This window comes from Myotis yumanensis, unplaced genomic scaffold (genome assembly GCF_028538775.1).
Source record: "Myotis yumanensis isolate MYYU_CA2020_CCGP unplaced genomic scaffold, mMyoYum1.0.hap1 SCAF_2, whole genome shotgun sequence".
NCBI lineage: Eukaryota > Metazoa > Chordata > Mammalia > Chiroptera > Vespertilionidae > Myotis > Myotis yumanensis.
The window spans coordinates 69,069,745-69,091,894 of record NW_027223753.1 but is presented as its reverse complement, the minus strand read 5'-3'; positions in this window follow the sequence as shown (position 1 = coordinate 69,091,894).

Below are 22,150 nucleotides of genomic sequence, written 5' to 3'. Positions count from 1 at the left end.
GGGTTCAGGCCTCTGCAAAGTTGGGGGGGTGAGGGTCTGTGTCCCACCTCTGTTGACCCCCAAGTTGTCTCCTGATGGCCCCTCTGCAACTGTGCCTGTCTTAGATTGTTCCTTCCCTGAGGAATCTTACCCGTCTCTGGCTAACCAGCCATCCTCTGGGGCCAAGCAGGGTGATGTGAGGTGTGCGAATGAGGGAGGGGCAGCACCCCCCTGCAAGAGGTTCAGTTCTGTCTTTTTGGTAGCCTATGCCCCTGTGGCCTCCACGCCCAGCACCTGCCTTGGGTTCCCCTCGCCTGCTGGCAGGGCCCCAGCTCTGGTCACATCTCTTGGGGAACCCAGGTTTCTTCTCCAGGGAGGGCCCAGCTTACACCGTTGGGCGAGAGACAGATCATGGCACCGGCCACCACGAGGCCTCAACCTCAGCATGAACAGAAAGCCCAGGCAACAGCTGTGGGCAAATGGATTGTGAGAAGAGGGTCCCTCTTAACACAAGGGCAAGAGGGGCCAATACAGGACAAAGGAGGAACAGCCTGTCAGTATGTAGTCCTGGGACAGGGCTTTCTCAGCCCAGGATGTCAGGCTCTTGGCACAAGACAACTCCACGTATGGGGCATATACCAGACACCCCCTAGTCATGGCAGAAAAGGGAGGTGCCCTTCCTGGAACAGTAGGGTAGGGAGATTCTAGAAAAGGCTGTGTTCAGGAGGGAAGGAGAAAGGCCAAAGAACCAGCAAACAAGTAGTCAGATTTAAAAAAGAAAAGAAAAAGGAAAGGAGATGTGGGGCAAAGCTGGGACATATGGATACACAAAAAGGCACATGTGATCCTCCCAATGGACAGGTGGTTCCAGCTCAAGGCTGCACATCTGCTGCACATGGGCACTGGTCAGGTGTGCTAACTCCACCTCCCAGGGGTGATGGTCCCCAGGAGGGAGGCAGAGGCTGCTCCTTCTGGAAAGATGCAAAACACAACCTCTTCCCCACATCATCACCAGATCTGGTAAAACTCCTGTCTGGTTTGTGCATCCTCCTACCAGACTGAGTCGACAGAGGCTATTGTACAGGAGGCCCGATGCCTTTTGGCTGCTGTACAACCCTCTGCATTGTATTTTTGAAAAATTTAACATATCCAAAGCAGGCATTAAAAAGAAAAACCCCAAGTGCTCTCTTGTATCCATTCAAGCAGCAATGATGGACGGGCTTCCAGCACCTAGCTCTCCCCAGAACTATCTGGTGATCCGGTCAACTCGCATCATCTCACAGGGCCTCAGTTTCCTAGTTGGTAATATTAAAAAGCTGAACAAGATGGGTTCTAAGAACCAGAATGGGAGCTTGTGAAGTTGCCACCTCTCCTACCACAGTTCCCAAAGTGTGTCTCAGACAAATTAAAGACAAAGGCTAAAGAATAAGCTCCTTGGTCTCAAATGGTCTTTGGAAATTTCTTGTGAGCCATTTCCTTAAGTGGACAACTTTGGCGATCCGTTGATGTAGTCCAAGGTGATCTTCTCACATAACTCAGGTAATCTAGAGATTCCAATAGGCCCACACAATAGTATACAAAACATCTCACCCCCATCTTATTATTTTTTTTTAATCTTCTTCACTCAACTCTATATAATTTTTAAAAGAAAATTCACCTTTAGGAATTGGTTTTTTTTTCAGTAACTCAGTTACTCTATGTCCCAGTAACTCCTTGAAGTATTGTAAGAACACTGCTTGGGAAAAATCTTTAGGCCAGTTAGGCTTTTTCCACCCTTTGAGTAACATCATTGATTTTTTTATATATATATTTCTATTGATTTCGGAGAGGAAAGGAGAGGGAGAGATAGAAACATTAATGATGAGAGAGAACCATTGATCGGCCTTTTCCTGCATGCCCCCACCTGAAATTGAGTCCCCAATCTGGGCATGTGCTCTAACCAGGAACCGAACCTCAACCTCCTGGTTCAAGGGTTGATGCTCAACCACTGAGCCACACAAGCCAGGCAAAATCATTGATCTTTTATCATGGCTAGGGTATTGATACAAAGACAAAAATAGTGTCTAAGTAGACACACAACAAAATCTTTGTAAGTACTACATTTACCAAATATTCTCTCACTAAACCTTATAAATTTAAATCTCTCCCATAATCATTTTCATGGATAATTTAGCTAAAATTAAAGAGGTAATTCTGAAGATTTCTCATAGAAATCTCACTAACCTGAGATTCACGGGAATCAATCTCTACTTCAACTCTAGGACTATTTAGTTATGAGACATTTTGCAAAAAAATATCATAAAATTTGAAATTTGGGGGAAGATATAGAGATCATTTATGCAATAAGGAATTACCTTGGGAGGAAACCTCTTCTTCTATAGCCTATATAATTACTTCCTGTGGTTAAAAGCAAACAAGACCTACTATTTCCTTCCTAATTCCAATTTTGGAAAGGTAGAGTAGAAAATCTTTCAAACTACCACTTTTGTCCTTTGATTCTAGACCTGCTTTCTGAAATAACAGGGAAAATTAGAAACAGTTTACATATTTTAAGCATTAACAATATGTATGATTATTTTATGAATATGTATGATTTGTTCACTAGAGCCACAAGTTATGTCCAAAATGGAGTACTAGAGACTCTTGCCTTAAACGACTAGAACATTTTACAAAATATATGATACAAAGTTTTTGACATTGAAAAATAAGCAGTATAGGGCTAACTCCCTGAGAAAAGGGAAACAAACAAGGTAATTAATCCCTACAATTCTGCAGCCTACTGCTTAGAGGAAGCTTCTGGGCTACAACACAGGGAAGGGTGCCTAAACAGAGCCCAAAGGTTTCACTTAGGTAAAGAGACAGATAAGGAACTTAAAGAAGGTAAAACAGCTATAGCTTTTGAAATAGAAAATCAGAGAGGTAGGAGCTGCAGTGAGTTTGGGGGACTCCTCAAGTCTTTGGCTGAGGATTCATCTACACATGATTGAGAGTAAATTCCCCCAAACCTAGGAGAAATCCTCTGGAAAAGTGAAAGATCAAACAATTCCCAAAGCTCTTTTTATGTTCCCACTAGACAGAGTGAACAAACCTCATAATACACAGGCATCAGGCAAAATCACCAGAAGGGTATGACTTTAGTAGCCTAATTAAACTACCCATAAAATAAAGGCTATCCTAGACCTGCCCTAACAAGCTTAAAGCAAACTCCAAAAGGATCCAATGGACTTCAAGTAACTGGAAAAATACCAGAACAAATCTAATGCGATTTAAAGGAATACAACCAAAGTCAACGCTCAACAACATAAAATTTACAATTCCTGGCATCTAGCCAAAATTTAGCAGACAAGCAAATAATCAGGAACATACTACATCCAATCAGGAGGGGGGGGGGGGGAATCAATTACTACATTTAGACATAGTAACAATAGGTGATAAAATAAGCAGATAGGGACATTGAGACAGGCATTATAAATATGTTCTTATAAGTTGAATAATATAGAGGAAAACATAGGTATGATGAGGACACCTAAGGAAAATATTTTTTAAAAGACCAACTTGGAACTTTTAGTAATAAAATATAAAGTAAATACATTGTATGAGATTAATAGCAGACAGAGTAGACACTGTGAAAGAAAAAATAATCAGTAAGCTTAAAGGCATTGCAATAGAAATAATTCCAAATGAAACACAGACAGAAAAAAATAACTTTAAAAATGAACAGTGTACCAATGCCCTGTAAAACAATATCAAGTTTTTTAACGGATATGATATTGAGATATCAGAAATGGAGTAGGGTGGGCAAAAAAATATTTGGGGCTATAATGGCCAATTTTTTTCCAAATTGGATAATAACTTTAAACCCACAGATGCAAAAATGCAATTCAATTTCAAGAGGAATAACCATAAATAAAAGCACACTCACATATAACATAATAATATTGCCTGAAAACAGTAATGTAGAAACCATTTTACAAATATCCAGAGGAAAAAAATAGGTATATAACAAACATAGGAAGAAAGATGAAAATAATGTTAGATTCTTTGCCTGACATTATTTAAGATAGAAGACAAATGGATTGATAGCTTTAAAGTACTAAAAGAGAAACCTTGTCAACATAGAATTTTATACCTGGTGAAACTAACTTTTAAAAATGAAAACAGAATGGTACCAGCATAAAAACAGATACATAGATCAATGGAACAGAATAGAAAGCCCATAAATAATCCCACACCTGTATGGTTAATTAATATTTGATAAAGGATACATTGGGGGTAAACACAATCTATGCAATAAATGGTGTTGGGAAAATTGGACTGATATATTCCAAAAAAAAAAAAAGAAAGAAAAGGAAGAAACTAGATTACCTCCTTACACCATATATAAGAATTAAATTCAAAATGAAATAAAGACTTGAAACTATAAAACTCCTCAAAGGAAACATAGGCAATAAAATCTCTGACATTTCTCTTAGCAATATTTTTTTATATATCTTTTCTGGCAAAGGAAACAAAAGAAAAAGTCAACTAATGGTACTACATAAATCTGAAAAGCTTTTGCACAAAAAATAAAATAAAATAAAAAGTTTTTGCACAGCAAAGGAAACCATCAACAAAATGAAAAGACAGTCCACTGAATTAGAGAAGATATTCTGATAAGGGGTTAATATCCAAAATTTATAAAATAACTTATACAACTTCAACACCAAAAAAAATAAAAAGAAAAAAACCCATACAATCCAATTAAAAATGGGAAAAGGACCTGAATAGACAGTTTTTCAAAGAGGACATACATAGGAAAAGATGCTCAACATCACTAATCATGAGAGAAATGCAAATTAAAACCACAATGACATATCACTTCACAACTATCAGAATGGTTATCATCAATAAATTAACCAACAACAAAGGTTGGTGAGGTTGTGGACAAAAAGGAACCCTCATGCACTATTGGTAGGAATGCAGATTGGTGCAATCACTATAGCAAATACTGTGGAGATGCCTGAAAAATTAAAAATGGAACTATGGTTATTTCTATTATTTGAATATTACACAATTTACCAAGTGTTTTCAAGGAGTTCATCTTAGTCCAGGCTAAAGATTTAAGCTTTGGCACTATGTGGAACAAAATCCATTTGCAGAGTGGGGAAAGTGTGGGAGATTTGAATTCCTGGCAATGCAACGCTGGTGGATTACCATAGAGCAGCAGCTCTTCTTCAATGGGCCATATTCTCATAACTGTACTAGAGGCCTGGTGCATGAATTCATGCACCAATGGGGTCCCTCAGCCTGGCCTGCGGGATTGGGCAAAAACTAGCTCTCCAACATCACCCAAGGGGTCCTGGATTGTGAGAGGGTGCAGGCCAGGCTTAAGGACCACACCAGTGCACAATCAGGGATAGGTAGGGACACGGAAGTTTGGCCAGCTGGGGAGGGACCTCAGGAGGGTTCCAGGGCTTGCCCAGCCCATCTTGCACACTCCCAAATGGCCAGACCTCAGCAGCAAGCTAACCTACCTGTTGGAGTATCTTCACCCTGGTGATCAGTGCACATAATAGCAACTGATCGACCGGTCAACTATCTGCCCCCTGGTGGTCATGCATGTCACAGTGAGCAGTTGAGTGGCCTTAGCATGCCATTAGCATATTATGCTTTGATTGGTTGAATGGCCAACCAGATGACCAGATACTTAGCATATTATGCTTTTATGATACAGGATGCCATATGTTCAGGAAGTTCCAAGGGTACTGAGTTATAATTTGCCAATCAGAAAAAACCAAATGGTAATGTATATTAACTATACTAATTATTAGTTATTCGCTATAGATTGTATTTACATTCATTTATTATAGAATTATATCATGCAAACGATGGAAATGGCAAACTGTTAGGCAAAGCTAATGCACAGACAGTTATTCAAATTGTATCTTGAAGTCATAAGATAAACACCCATTTTGGCCAAGTAAAAAAATAAGGTGACAATTATGCCACAGAAGAATGTGATATATCCGTGTCTATGGAACTAAAAGTCCACTCAGAGAATGGGGGAATGTACTTTTACTGCACCACAGAGCTATAACTTATGCCCAAGAAGGAGAAACAATGGCTCTTAAGTCACCTGTTTTGTTTTGTTTTTTACTCTATCCATAATGATATTTTCTTACTCTTATAACAGAACTCACATTTTTTGTGTCATTCAGGGAACTAGGAATAAGTTGGGGGAATCTAGATTCAGGAAAAAGTGAATGGAGTAATATAACAGAGAAGTAGGCCTTATTGTAAAAGAACATGAATGTTATCATCAAAAGACCCAAGTTCAAGTTCTAGTTCAAATTCTTATTGACTGTAATACCGTATACAAGTAACTTATGCTCTCCAAATTTTAGTTCACTCATCTCCAAATTGAAATATACTAATCCCCTTCGTATCCACAATTTGCTTTCCATGGCTTCAGTTACCTACAGTCAACCATGGACTGAAAATATTAAATGGAAAGTTCCACAAAAAAGTAATTCATAAGTCCTAAACTGCAGGCCATTCTAAGTATTGTGATGAAATCTTGCACCAGTCTGCTCCATTCTGCCTGGCAAGTGAAGCTTTCTCCAGTGTGTCCACCCTGTATACACTCCATTAGTCACTTAGTTATCAGGTCAACTGTGGAGGTGGCATAGTGCTTGTGTTCAAATAACCCATATTTTACTTAATAATGGTCCCAAAGTGAAAGAGTAGTGATGCTGGCAATTAGAATATGGCAAAGAGAAGCCATAAAGTGCTTCCTTTATTGAAAAGGTATGTTTGTACTATATAGAAAACACATACTATATATAGGGTTTAGTACTAGCCACCTTGAGAAACAGAGCTGCTTGAGACTAGGATCCTGGCCTCAGCACCACCCAGTCTGGTCTCAGACGCAAACCAGGATCCTGCAGCCACTGGGGACAGAGACCTGCGACCACAGCTACAGACCCACGGACACCAAGAATCCAGACATCCCTGCGGCTGATTTCTGTGAGTAACAGAGCCCATCCCCCTTCCCTCAGGTTCTCGGGTAGAGCCATAGTAACTGGTAGACACCCCCCCCCCCCCCCCCGCCCTTGCCCAGGCCTCAGTGCTGCTATAGGAACCTTAGCCTGGAAGCACACGAACATCAGGAACTGGTACCCTGCATCACAGGCTACAGGAACCTTAGCCTGGAAGCTAACATGGGAACACTGGGAACTGGTCCCCCGCAGCACAGGCAACAGGAACTTTAGCCTGGGAGCTAACGCAGAAACACCGGGAAATTGTTCCCTGCAGCACGGGCTACAGGAACATTAGCATGGGAGCTAACATGCGAACAGTGGGAACTTGTTCCTGGCAGCTCGGGCCCCGGGACCCCAATTCTCCAGGCAGGAGGCAGCACCAAGCACCAGTGACCTGACTGTGTTTCTTATCACCTGTGCCTGGGATCCCTGATTCCCTGTGCATTCACACTAAGAGCCAGTGACTCCAATTCTTGGTGCATGTGCAAACAGGGAACCTGATTCTCAATGTGAGGCCGTGCGAAGCAACAGACACTGATATTGGATTCTTGGGGAACTCTGACTCCTGGCACACACTAGAGGGCTCTGATTTTCAACACACTCCAAGGGGGTCTCTGTTTCAGCAAGTGCAGGTGGGGTCCTTGATTCTAACTGCACACACGAGGCCACATTGCGCACTGGTAACGCTGACTCTGAGCAAGCCTGGTTCCCACCAACCCACCACAACCACACATCTTAGTGTCAGAGCTCTTCAGTGACACTAGGGTGGTGCAAAGCTCCCACTGCACACAGCCCAGGCCCATGCAATTCGACGTTTGAACCACCTGGAGATAGTCAGAATGGGGAGATGACACAACCCCCAGAGGAAAGAAAATGAGAAGTTGCCAAGAAAGGAAATTAATGAAATTGACGCATGCAATATGACAGAAAAAGAATTCAGAGTAATGGTTGTACAATTCATTCACTGGATGGATCAGAAAATCAACAACCTATGCAAGAATCAGGAAGGAATGAAAAGTGATATAGCTACAATCAAAAGCACCATGGAAAGTTTAAACAGTAGACTAGAAGAAGCAGAGGACCGAATTAGTGAGTTAGAAGATAAGGTAGAGAAACAAGCTCAATCTGAACAGCAATTGGAGAAAAAAATTAAAAGCAGGAGGAGAGCCTCAGGGAGCTTTGGGACAATATGAAATGAAGTAACACGCATAATAGGGCTGCCAGAAGGACAAGAAGAACAGCAAGGATTAGAAAATCTATTTGAAGAAATAATGACAGAAAACTTCCCAGATATGGGGAAGAAAAAAGTTACACAAGTACAGAGAGTCCCAAGAAAAATGAACCCCAAAAGACTCACACCAAGAAACGTCATAATAACGATAGCATATGCACATGACAAAGAGGGAATCTTAAAGGCTGCAAGAGAGAGACAGAGAGTTACCTACAAAGGATCCCCCATGAGATTATCAAATGATTTCTCAACAGAAACACATCAAGCTAGAAGGGAATGGAAGGAGGTATACAAAGTGTTGTAAAGCAAAGGACTGAATCCAAGAATACTTTATCCAGCAAGACTATCAATCAAAATTGAAGGGGAAATGAGGAGCTTTGCAGACAAAAAAAGGCTAAGGGAGTTTATCACTACCAAGCCAGCAATGCAAGAAATGCTAAAGGTACTGCTGTGAAAAGAAGAAATATAAAGGTAAGAAAGAACACAGGCACAATAATAGAAATGACAACAAGCAAGTACCTTTCAATAATAACTTTAAATGTAAACGGACTAAATGCTCCAATCAAAAGACATCGAGTGGCTGAATAGATAAAAAGACATGACCCATATATATGCTGTCTACAAGAGACCCACTTCAGAACAAGGAACTACCACAGACTGAAAGTGAAGGGATGGAAAAATATCTTTCAGGCAAATGGAAATGAAAAAAAAGCTGGGGTAGCAATACTTATATCTGACAAAACAGACCTCAAATTGAAGGCCATAACAAGAGATAAGGAAGGACACTTCATAATACTAAAGGGATCGATACAACAAGAGGATATAACCCTGATAAACATATATGCACCCAATGCAGGAGCACCCAAATACATAAAAAACCTCCTTGAAGACAATAAGGGAGAGATCAACAACAACACAATCATAGTAGGGGACTTAAACACACCACTGACATCACTGGATAAATCCTCTAGAAAAAAAACACAGCAAAGAAACAGCAATCCTAAATGACTCACTAGATCAGATGGACTTACTTGACATCTTCAGAACATTTCACCTCAAAGGCACAGAATATACGTTCTTCTCAAGTGCACATGGGACATTTTCAAAAATAGACCACATATTGTGTCACAAGCAAAGTCTCCCCAAATTCAAGAAGATTGAAATCATACCAAGCATCTTCTCAGACCACAATGGCATAATATTAGAAATAAACTTCAACAAAAACAATTGAAAAACTCAAACACTTTGAATCTTAATAGCATGCTACTAAATAATGATTGGGTTACCAGTGAGATCAAAGAAGAAATTAAAAACACCCTGGAAACTAATGACAACAAAAGCACAACAATCCAAAATCTATGGGACACAATGAAAGTAGTCCTGAGAGGGAAGTTTATAGCACTACAGGCCTACCTCAAAAAAAAACAAGAAAAAATGATAGTAAATCATCTAACTCTACAACTCAAAGAATTAGAAAGAGAGCAACAAGAAAAGCCCAGAGTGAGCAGAAGGAAGGAGATAATAAAGATCAGAGCAGAAATGAATGACATAAAAGATAAAAAAAAACAATACAAAAGATTAATGAAACTAAGAGCTGGTTCTTTGAAAGGATAAACAAGATTGATGAACCTCTAGCCAGGCTAACCAAGAAGCAAAGAGAGAAGACTCAAATAAACAAAATCAGAAATGAAAGAGGCGAAATAACAACAGACCCCACAGAAATTCAAAGAATTGTTAAAAAATACTATGAACAACTGTACTCTAACAAACTATACAACCTGAAGCAAATGGACACATTCCTAGAAAAATACAATCTTCCAAAACTCAATCTGGAAGATTCTAAAAATCTCAATAGGTCAATAACTATGGAAGAAATTAAAGCAGTCATCAAAAAGCTCCCAGGAAACAAAAGTCCCAGGCCAGACAGCTTCACAGGGGAGTTTTACCAAACATTCAAGGAAGAAATAAAACCTACCCTCCTCAGACTATTCCAAAAAATTCAAGAGGAAGGAACACTTCCCCACTTATTCTATGAAGCCAGCATCACCCTAATACCAAAACCAGATAGAGACAACACAATAAAAGAGAATTATAGGCCAATATGCCTTATGAATATATATGCCAAAATACTCAACAAAATTCTAGCAAATTGGATCCAGCAATACATCAGAAAGATCATACACCATGATCAAGTAGGATTTATCCCAGGGATGCAAGGATGGTACAATATCTGCAAATCAATAAACGTGATACATCACATAAACAAATTAAGAGATAAAAATCACGTGGTCGTATCAATTGACGCAGAAAAAGCATTTGACAAAATTCAACACCCTTTCTTGATAAAAGCTCTCAGCAAGGTAGGAATTGAAGGATCATACCTCAACATAATAAAAGCCATATATGACAGACCCACAGCCAACATCATACTCAATGGGCAAAAACTAAAACCATTTCCCCTAAGAACAGGAACAAGACAGGGATGCCCCCTCTCACCACTCCTGTTTGACATAGTACTGGAAGTACTAACCATTGCGATCAGACAAGAAGAAGAAATTAAAGGTATCCAAATTGTAAAAGAAGAAGTAAAACTGTCCTTATTTGCAGATGACATGATACTGTACATAGAAAACCCTAAAGACTGCATCAAAAAATTATTAGACCTAACAAATGAATTCAGCAATGTAGCAGGATACAAAATTAATGCCAAGAAATCTAAGGCATTTCTTTCCACCAATAGTGAACTTACAGAAAAGGAGACTAAAAAAGCAATCCCATTTACCATCGCACCAAAAAATTAAGATAACTAGGAATAAGCTTATCTAAGGAGGTAAAAGACTTATATGCGAAAAACTACAGGACACTGAAAAAAGAGATAGAGGAAGACATAAACAGATGTAAGAACATACCGTGTTCATGGATTGGTAGAATCAACATCATCAAAATGTCCATACTACCCAAAGCAATCTATAGATTCAATGCAATCCCATTAAATTACCAACAGCATTTCACAGATCTAGAACGAACATTTCATCTAGAGTAAATAAAAAAGACCCCGAATAGCTGCAGCAATCCTGAGAAAGAAGAACAAAGTGATGGGATCTCAATACCAGATATCAAGCTGTATTACAAAGCCACTGTTCTTAAAACAGCTTGGTACTGGCACAAGAACAGACATATAGATCAATGGAATAGAATAGAGAACCCAGAAATCGACCCAAACCACTATGCCCAATTAATATTTGACAACGGAAGTAAGAGCATACAATGGAGTCAAGACAGTCTCTTCAATAAATGGTGTTGGAAAAATTGGACAGATACATTCAAAAAGATGAAACTAGACCATTCATCTGCTGATGGGCACTTAGGCTGATTTCAAATCTTTGCTATTGTAAATTGTGCTGCTATGAACATAGGGATGCATATATCCTTTCTGATTGGTGTTTCTGGTTTCTCAGGATATATTCCTAAAAGTGGGATCACTGGGTCAAATGGAAGTTCCATTTTTAGTTTTTTGAGGAAACTCCATACTGTTCTCCCCAGTGGCTACACCAGTTTGCATTCCCACCAGGAGTGATCGAGGGTTCCTTTTTCTCCGCATCCTCGCCACCATTTGTCATTTGTAGATTTGTTGATGATAGCCATTCTGACAGGTGTGAGATGGTACCTCATTGTCATTTTGATTTGCATATCTCGGATGATTAGTGACTTTGAGCATGTTGTCATATGTCTCTCAGCCTTATGTAAGTCCTCTTTCAAAAGTGTCTATTTAGGACCGTTGCTCATTTTTTGATTGGGTTGTTTATCTTCCTTTGTATGAGTTTCCTGTAAATGTTGGAGATTAAACCTTTATCAGAGATATCATTGGCAAATACATTCTCCCATGCAGTGGGGTTTCTTGTTGTTTTGTTGATGGTTTCTTTTGCTGTGCAGAAGCTTTTTATTTTGATATAGTTCCATTTGTTTATTTTCCCTTTAGTTTCCATTGCCCTAGGAGCTGTGTCAGTGAAGAAATTCCTTCAGCATATATCTCAGATTTTGCTACCTGCGGATTCCTCTAATATTTTTATGGTTTCCCATCTTACGTTTAAGTTCTTTATCCATTTTGAGTTTATTTTTGTGTATGGTGTAAGTTGGTGGTCTAGTTTCATTTTTTTTGCATGTGTCTGACAAAATTTCCCAGCACCATTTATTGAAGAGACTGTCTTGACTCCATTGTATGTTCTTGCTTCCTTTGTCAAATATTAATTGAGCATAGTGGCTTGGGTCGATTTCTGGGTTCTCTATTCTATTCCATTGGTCTATATGTCTGTTCTTGTGCCAGTACCAGGCAGTTTTGAGAACAGTGGATTTGTAATACAGCTTGATATCTGGTATTGAGATCCCTCCTACTTTGTTCTTCTTTCTCAAAATCGCTGCAGCTATTTGGGTTTTTGTTTTTTATTCCAGTTGAATTTTTGGAGAGTTCTTTCTAGATCTGTGAAATAAGCTGTTGGTATTTTAATGGGGAGAGCATTGAATCTATAGATTGCTTTGGGTAGTATTGACATTTTGATGATGTTGATTCTACCAATCCATGAACACGGTATGTTCTTCCATCTGTTTATGTCTTCCTCTATCTCTTTTTTCAATGTCTTGTAGTTTTCTGGGTAGAGGTCTTTTACCTCCTTAGTTAAACTTATTCCTAGGTATCTTAATTTTTTTGGTGCGATGGTAAATGGGATTGTTTTTTTAATTTCTCTTTTTGTAAGTTCACTATTAGCATATAAAAATGCCATAGATTTCTTGGCATTAATTTTGTATCCTGCTACATTGCCAAATTCATTTGTTAGGTCTAATAATTTTTTGATGGAGTATTTAGGGTTTTCCAAGTACAGTATCATGTCATCTGCGAATAATGACAATTTTCCTTCTTCTTTTCCAATTTGGATGCCTTTTTATTTTTTATTCTTGTCTCGTAGCTTGGCTAGCAATTCCAGTACTATGTCGAACAGGAGTGGTGAAAGTGGGCATCCCTGTCTTGTTCCTGTTCTTAGGGGAAATGGTTTTATTTTTTGCCCATTGACTATGATGTTGGCGTTAGGTTTGTCATATAAGGCTTTTATTATGTTGAGGTATGATCCCTCTATTCCCACTTTACTGAGAGTTTTCATCAAGAAAGGGTGTTGGACTTTGTCAAATGCCTTTTCTGCATTAGTCGATATGATTATGTGATTTTTGTCTCTCACCTTGTTTATGTGATGTGTCACGTTTATTGATTTGTGGATATTGTATCAGCCTTGCACAAGTGGAATAAATCCCACTTGGACATGGTGTATGATCTTTCTAATGTAATGCTGGTTCCGGTTTGCTAGAATTTTGTTGAGGATTTTAGCATCTGTGTTCATCAGGAATATTGGCCTGTAATTCTCTTTCTTTGTGGTGTCTTTATCTGGTCTTGGGATTAGGGTAAGGCTGGCTTCATAGAAAGAGCTTGGAAGTGTGCCTTCCTCTTGAATTTTTTGGAATAGTATGAGAAGGATTGGCTTTAGTTCTTCTTTGAATATTCGGTAAAACTTCCCTGTAAAGCCATCTGGTCCAGGGCTTTTGTTTGCTGGATGTTTTTTGTTTACTGTTTCAATTTCATCAGTAGTTATTGGCCTATTCAAGTTTTTTGATTCTTCCAGATTGAGTTGTGGAAGCTTGTATTTTTCTAGGAATGTGTCAATTTCATCAAGGTTGTCCAGTTTGTTGGAGTAGATTTGTTCATAGTATTTTTTGACAATCCTTTGTATATCAGTAGGGTCAGTTGTTACTTCACCTCTTTCATTTCTGATTTTGTTTATTTGGGTCCTTTCTCTTTGTTTCTTGGTGAGATTTGTGAGAGGTTCATTAATCTTGTTAATCCTTTCAAAGAACCAGCTCTTGGTTTCATTGATCTTTGGTATTGTTTTTTTGGTCTCTATGTTGTTTATTTCTGCTCGGGTCTTTAGTATTTCCTTCCTTCTGGATACTGTGGGCTTTTCTTGTTGCTCTCTTTCTAACTCTTTGAGTTGTAGGGTTAGATTATTTAACCCTACCAGTTTTTCTTGTTTTTTGAGGTAGGCCTGTAGAGCTATGAACTTCCCTCTCAGGACTGCTTTCATTGTGTTTTATAGATTTTGGATTGTTGTGTTTTCATTGTCATTTGTTTCCAGGATGCTTTTTATTTCTTCTTTGATCTCTCTGGTAACCCAGTCATTGTTTAATAGCATGCTATTTATCCTCCAAGTGTTTGATTTTTTTTTTCAATGTTTTTATTGTAGTTGATTTCTAGTTTTATGCCATTGTGATCTGAGAAGATACTTGTTATGATTGCTATTCTCTTGAATTTGAAGAGACTTTGCCTGTGCCCTAATATATGGTCTATCTTTGAAAATGTCCCATGTGCACTGGAGAATAATGTATATTCTGTAGCTTTGGGGTGAAATATTCTAAAGATGTCAATTAAGTCCACCTGATCTAGTGAATCATTTAGGATTGCTGTTTCTTTGCTGATTTTTTGATTACAGGATTTATCCAGTGGTGTCAGTGAGGTATCAAAGTCCCCTACTATGATTGTATTGTTGTTGATCTCTCCCTTGATATCTTCCAGAAGTTATTTTATGTATTTTGGTGCTCCTGTATTGGGTACATATATGTTTACAAGAGTTATATCTTCTTGTTGAATTGCTCCATTTAGTATTATGTAGTGGCCTTCCTTATCTCTTGTTATGGCCTTTACTTTGAGGTCTATTTTGTCAGATATAAGTATAGCAACCCCAGCTTTTTTCTCATTTCCATTTGCCTGAAAATTTTTTTCTATCCCTTCACTCTCAGTCTTTGTGAATCCTTTGTTGTGAGGTGGGTCTCTTGCTGAAAGCAAATATATGGGTCATGTTTTCTTATCCACTCAGCTACCCTGTGTCTTTTGATTGGAGCATTTAATCCATTTACATTTAATGTTATTATTGAAAAGTACTTGTTTGTGGTCATTTTTATTCTTTTATTTATTTATTTATTTATTTTATTCTTTTAAAAAAATATTATAATAAGTATTACAGAGGGTATTACATATGTGCCCTTCCCCCACCCCCCGCCCTTGACAATCCCCTGCCCTCCCCCCTTACCCCCCAGTGTCTTATGTCCATTAGTTATGCTTATATGCATGCATACAAGTCCTTCAGTTGATCTCTTACTCCCCTCCCTTCTGCCCCCCAACCCTCTCTGGTCTTCCCACTGCAGTTTGACAATCAGTTTGAGGCAGCTCTGCCTCTGTATCTATTATTGTTCAAACGTTTGTAATGGTCTTTATTATCCATGAATGAGTGAGATCATGTGGTATTTTTCCTTCACTGACTGGCTTGTTTCACTTAGCATAATGCTCTCCAGTTCCATCCATGCTGTTGCAAATGGCAAGAGTTCCTTCTTTTTTACAGCAGCATAGTATTCCAACGTGTAGATGTACCACAGTTTTCTAATCCATTCATCTACTGATGGGCACTTAGGCTGTTTCCAGATCTTAGCTATGGTGAATTGTGCTGCTATGAACATATGGGTGCACATATCCTTTCTGATTGGTGTTTCTGGTTTCTTGGGATATATTCCTAGAAGTGGTATCACAGGGTCAAATGGGAGTTCCATTTCCAGCTTTTTGAGGAAACTCCATACTGTCTTCCATAGTGGCTGCACCAGTCTGCATTCCCACCAGCAGTGCACAAGTGTTCCTTTTTCTCCACATCCTCTCCAGCACTTGTCGTTTGTGGATTTGTTGATGATAGCCATTCTGACAGGTGTGAGATGGTACCTTATTGTTGTTTTGATTTGCATCTCTCAGATGATTAGTGACTTTGAGCATGTTTTCATATGTCTCTTGGCTTTCTGAATGTCCTCTTTTGAAAGGTGTCTATTTAGATCCTTTGCCCATTTTTTGATTGGATTGTTTATGTTCTTTTTGTTAAGTTGTATGAGTTCCCTATAAATTTTGGAGATTAGGCCCTTATCAGATATGACGTTGGCAAATATGTTTTCCCATGAAGTGGGTTTTCTTTTTGTTTTGTTGATGGTTTCTTTTGCTGTGCAGAAGCTTTTTATTTTGATGTAGTCCCATTTGTTCATTTTCTCTTTAGTTTCAACTGCCCTAGGAGCTGTATCAGTGAAGAAATTGCTTTGGCATATGTCTGAGATTTTGTTGCCTTTGGATTCTTCTAGAATTTTTATGGTTTCCTGTCGTACATTTAAGTCCTTTATCCATTTTGAGTTTATTCTTATGTATGGTGTAAGTTGGTGGTCTAGTTTCATTTTCTTGCATATATCTGTCCAATTTTCCCAACACCATTTATTGAAGAGACTATCTTGGCTCCATTGTATGTTCTTGCCTCCTTTGTCAAATATTAATTGAGCATATTGGTTCGGGCTAATTTCTGGACTCTCTATTCTATTCCACTGATCTATATGTCTGTTCTTGTGCCAGTACCAGGCAGTTTTGAGAACAGTGGCTTTGTAATACAGCTTGATATCTGGTATTGAGATCCCACCTACTTTGTTCTTTCTCAGGATCGCTGCAGCTATTCGGGGTCTTTTTTTTATTCCAGATGAATTTTTGGAGAGTTCGTTCTAGATCTTTGAAGTAGGCCATTGGTATTTTAATGGGAAGTGCGTTGAATTTATAGATTGCTTTGGGTAGTATGGACATTTTGATGATGTTGATTCTACCAATCCAAGAACATGGTATGTTCTTCCATCTCTTTATGTCTTCCTCTATCTCTTTTTTCAATGTCCTGTAGTTTTCTGAGTAGACATCTTTTACCTCTTTAGTTAAGTTTATTCCTCGGTATCTTAATTTTTTTGGTGCGATGGTAAATGGGATTGTTTTTATAATCTCTCTTTCTGAAAGTTCACTATTGGTGTATAGAAATGCCTCAGATTTCTTGGGGTTAATTTTGTATCCTGCTACATTGCCAAATTCATGTATTAAGTCTAGTAGTTTTTTGATGGAGTCTCTAGGGTTTTGTATGTATAATATCATGTCGTCTGCAAATAAGGTCAGTTTTACGTCCTCTTTTCCAATTTGAATGTCTTTTATTTCTTCTTCTTGTCTAATTGCAATGGCTAATACTTCCAGGACTATGTTGAACAGGAGTGGTGAGAGTGGGCATCCCTGTCTTGTTCCTGTTCTTAGGGGAAATGGTGTTAGTTTTTGTCCATTGAGTATGATGTTGGCTGTGGGCCTGACATATATGGCTTTTATTATGTTGAGGTATGATCCTTCTATTCCCACCTTGCTGAGAGTTTTTATCAAAAATGGGTGTTGGATTTTTTCGAATGCTTTTTCTGCATCAATTGATATGACCATGTGTTTTTTTTCTTACAATTTGTTTATGTGATGTATTACATTTATTGATTTACAGATGTTGTACCATCCTTGCATTCCTGGGATAAATCCTACTTGGTCATGGTGTATGATCCTTCTGATGTACTGTTGGATCCGATTTGCTAAGATTTTGTTGAGGATTTTGGCATCTATGTTCATGAGGGATATTGGCCTGTAATTCTCTTTCATTGTGTTGTCTTTACCTGGTTTTGGTATTAGGGTGATGCTGGCTTCATAGAATGAGCATGGAAGTGTTCCTTCCTCTTGAATTTTTTGTAGTAGTCTGAGGAGGATAGGTTTTAGTTCTTCCTTGAATGTTTGGTAAAACTCCCCTGAGAAGCCATCTGGTCCTGGGCTTTTGTTTGCTGGGAGATTTGTGATGACTGCTTCAATTTCTTCCATAGTTATTGGCCTATTGAGATTTTTAGATTCTTTCTGATTGAGTTTTGGAATGTTGTATTTTTCTAGGAATTTGTCCATTTCCTCCAGGTTGTCTAGTTTGTTGGAGTAGAGTTGTCCGTAGTATTGTTTAACAATCATTTGTATTTCTGTGGGGTCTGTTGTTATTTCGCCTCTATCATTTCTGATATGGTTTATTTGGGACCTCTCTCTTTGCTTCTTGGCGAGCCTGGCTAGAGGTTTGTCAATCTTGTTTATCCTTTCAAAGAACCAGCTCTTGGTTTCATTGATTTTCTGTATTGTTTTTTTGGTCTCTATGTCGTTTATTTCTGCTCTAATCTTTATTATCTCCTTCCTTCTGCTCACTCTGGGCTTTTCTTGTTGCTCTCTTTCTAATTCTTTGAGTTGAAGAGATAGATGATTTACTACCATTTTTTCTTGTTTTTTGAGATAGGCCTGCAGAGCTATAAACTTCCCTCTCAGGACTGCTTTCATTGTGTCCCATAGATTTTGGATTGTTGTGTTTTCATTGTCGTTAGTGTCCAGGATGTTTTTAATTTCTTCTTTGATGTCATTGGTAACCCAATCAATATTTAATAACATGCTATTCAGCTTCCAAGTGTTTGAGTATTTTGGGTTGTTTTTATTGTAGTTTATCTCTAACATTATGACATCGTGGTCTGAGAAGCTTTTTATGATTTCAATCTTCTTGAATTTGTGGAGACTTTGCTTGTGACCCGAAATGTGGTCTATTTTTGAATATGTCCCATGAGCACCTGAGAGGAATGTATATTCTGCAGCTTTGGGGTGAAGTGTTCTGAAGATGTCAATTAAGTCCACCTGATCTAGTGAGTCATTTAGGATTGCTGTTTCTTTGCTGATTGTTTGTCTAGCGGACTTATCCAGTGATGTCAGTGGTGTATTAAAGTCCCCTACTATGATTGTATTGTTGTCGATCTCTCCTTTGATATCTTCCAGGAGTTTTTTTATGAATTTGGGTGCTCCTGCATTGGGTGCATATATGTTTACCAGGGTTATATCTTCTTGTTGTATTGATCCCTTTAGTATTATGAAGTGGCCTTCCTTATCTCTGGTTATGGCCTTCACTTTGAGTTGTATTTTGTCCGATATAAGTATTGCTACCCCAGCTTTCTTTTCCTTTCCATTTGCGTGAAAGATATTTTTCCATCCCTTCACTTTCCGTCTGTGTGAGTCCCTTCTAATGAGGTGGGTCTCTTGTAGACAGCAGATGTATGGGTCATGTTTTTTTATCCATTCAGCCACTTGATGTCTTTTGGTTGGAGCATTTAGTCCGTTTACATTTAAATTTATTATTGAAAGGTACTTGTTTGTAGCCATTTCTTTTTTTGTATGTGGCTGTTTTCTTTCTGAGCTTGTTAATTCTTCTTTTTACACCAGTCCCTTTAGCATTTCTTGCCTGGCTGGCTTGGTAGTGATAAACTCCCTTAGCGTTTTTTTGTCTGTGAAGCTTCTTATTTCCCCTTCAATTTTGAATGATAGCCTTGCTGGATAGAGTATTCTTGGATTCAGTCCTTTGCTTTGCATCACTTTGTAGATTTCCATCCATTCTTTTCTGGCCTGATGTGTTTCTGTTGAGAAATCATTTGATAATCTAATGGGAGATCCCTTGTATGTAACTTTCCGTCTCTCTCTTGCAGCCTGTAAGATTCTCTCTTTGTCCTGAACATTTGCCATGGTAATTATGATGTGTCTTGGTGTGGGTCTTTTCGGATTCCCCTTGTTTGGGACTCTTTGGGCTTGTGTGACTTTTTTCTTCCCCACCTCAGGGAAGTTTTCTGATATTATTTCTTCAAATAGGTTTTCTAATCCATGTTCATCTTTCTGTTGTTCTGGCACCCCTATTATTCGTATGTTGTTTCGTTTCATGTTGTCCCAAAGCTCCCTTAGGCTCTCCTCCCGTCTTTTAATTTTTTTCTCCATTTGCAGTACAGTTTGAGTGTGTTTTGCTTCCTTGTCTTCTAATTCACTAATTCGGTCCTCCGCTTCTCCCAGTCTACTGTTGATACTTTCAATGGTGTTTTTTATTGCAGCTATGTCGCTCTTCATTTCTTCTTGGGACTTACTTAAGTTGTTGATTTTTTCATCTGTTTCTTCTAGCTTCTTGCATAAGTAGTTGATTTTTTCATCTGTTTCTTCTTGCTTCTTGCACATCTGGTGCATGTACTCTAGGACCCTTATTCTGAATTCTTTTTCCGTCATGTTGCATATCTCTGTCTCACTTAGCTGCTTTTCTGGCGAGTCCTCCTTCTCTTTCCTTTGGGGGTTTCTTTGTCTACCCATGTTTGATCTCACAGACATATCTAGTTGTTGAGTCATTCAGTGGCTGCTCCCTGGGTGGCAGTGGCTCCTTGGGCTGTGGTTGCTCCTTGGGCGGTTGTGGTAGCAGCGGCTCCTCCATTGATAGCAGGGCCTCTGGTGGGTGCTGTTCACAGCTGTGGTGGCTCTTCTGGCTGGTGGAGGGAGGCTTCACACACAGCAACAGTTCCCCAGACAGAGCGTGTGGTGATCAGGAGGCCGCTGTTGCTTGAATCTTTCGTGGAGGGAAGCAGGTCTCCTCTGAGTTCATGTAGTCGCGCTGCTTGAGAGCCGTTGCCTCTGGGTTAGTAGCCGATCTCTGGATGCGGATAACAGCTACTCAAGATGGCATGATCTCCATTTTTATTCTTAATGTTTCTGTTTCTTCTTGTCTTTCTGTTTCTTCTTTTTACAGAAGTTTCTTTAGTATTTCTTGCATTGCTGGCTTGGTGGTAATAAACTCTCTTAGCCTTTTTTTGTCTGTGAAGCTCCTGATTCCACCTTCAATTTTGAATGATAGCCTTGCTGGGCATAGTATTCCTGGATTCATTCCCTTGGTTTGCATCACTTTGTATATTTCATTCCATTCCCTTCTTGCCTGGTGTGTTTCTGTTGAGAAGTCAGCTGATATTCTAATAGGAGATCCCTTGTAGGTAACTTTCTGTCTCTCTCTGGTAGCCTTTAAGTTTCTTACTTTGTCGTTGGTGTTTGCCAATTTAATTATGATGTGTCTTGGTGTTGGTCTTTTGGGGTTCATCTTGTTTGTCACACTATGTGCTTCTTGGACTTGTGTAGTTTTTTTCTTGCCAGTATCAGGGAAGTTTTCTGTCATTATTTCTTCAAACAGGTTTTCTATTCCTTGCTTCTCCTCCTCTCCTTCTGGTATCCCTATTAAGCAAATGTTGTTTTGTTTTGCGTTGTCCCAAAGCTCCCTTAGGCTCTTCTCTTGCTGTTTGAGTTCTTTTTCCAGTTACTCCTGTGTTGGTGTATTTTTTTCCTACCTTGTCTTCTAATTTGCTAATGCGGTCCTCAGCCTCTTCTAGTCTGCTGTTTAAGTCTTCCATTGTGTTCTTTATTGCAGCTATGTTGTTCTTCATTTCCTCTTGGATCTTTTTCATGTTGGTGACATTCTCATTCAGCTCCTTATAATTCTCATTGTGATGTGTGTATTTGTCATCCAGCCATTTGAGCATCCTTATAACCATTACTCTAAATTCTTTCTCTGATAAGTTAGTAGCCTCAATTTCATTTAACTCCCTTTCTGGTGATTCTTCTTTTTCTTTCCTTTGTGGATTGCTTTTTTGTCTTCCCATGTTTTGCTATAATGTTTTAATTGTAGCTCTGATTGCTTTGCTACCCAGTTTCTTTTGGGTATATTGCTACTGGTGTGACCTCTCAGGTCTCCTGGGCTTCGTAGTCTAGTGTAGTCCCCTACTTGAGCTATTCGTGTTCTCTTGATGTAGACCTGCGAGCTGGAAAGGCACAACTGAGGTGTCTAGAAGTCAGTAGCCAAGGAGGGGGTGTCCCAATTTTTGCTGTCTTGTGCCCTTGGTTGAAATCACGTGTGCCCAGTGGGGACTCACAGTGGCACCCAGGAACCGTCTGTTGGGGTGGTGGGGCTCAGGAGGCCTGAGTTCTGGAAAGGCGTGACTGTGCTGTCCAGAGTTCTGTAGTTGTGGGGTGGGCAGACTCAGCTTTTGCTGCTGCCTCAGTGGTTGGATACACGCGATCCCAGCAGCAGTTCACAGGGGCACCTGTGGTGTGTTTGCTAGCAGGGTGTACTGACACACTCTGAAGGTCCCTGGCACTGAAGCC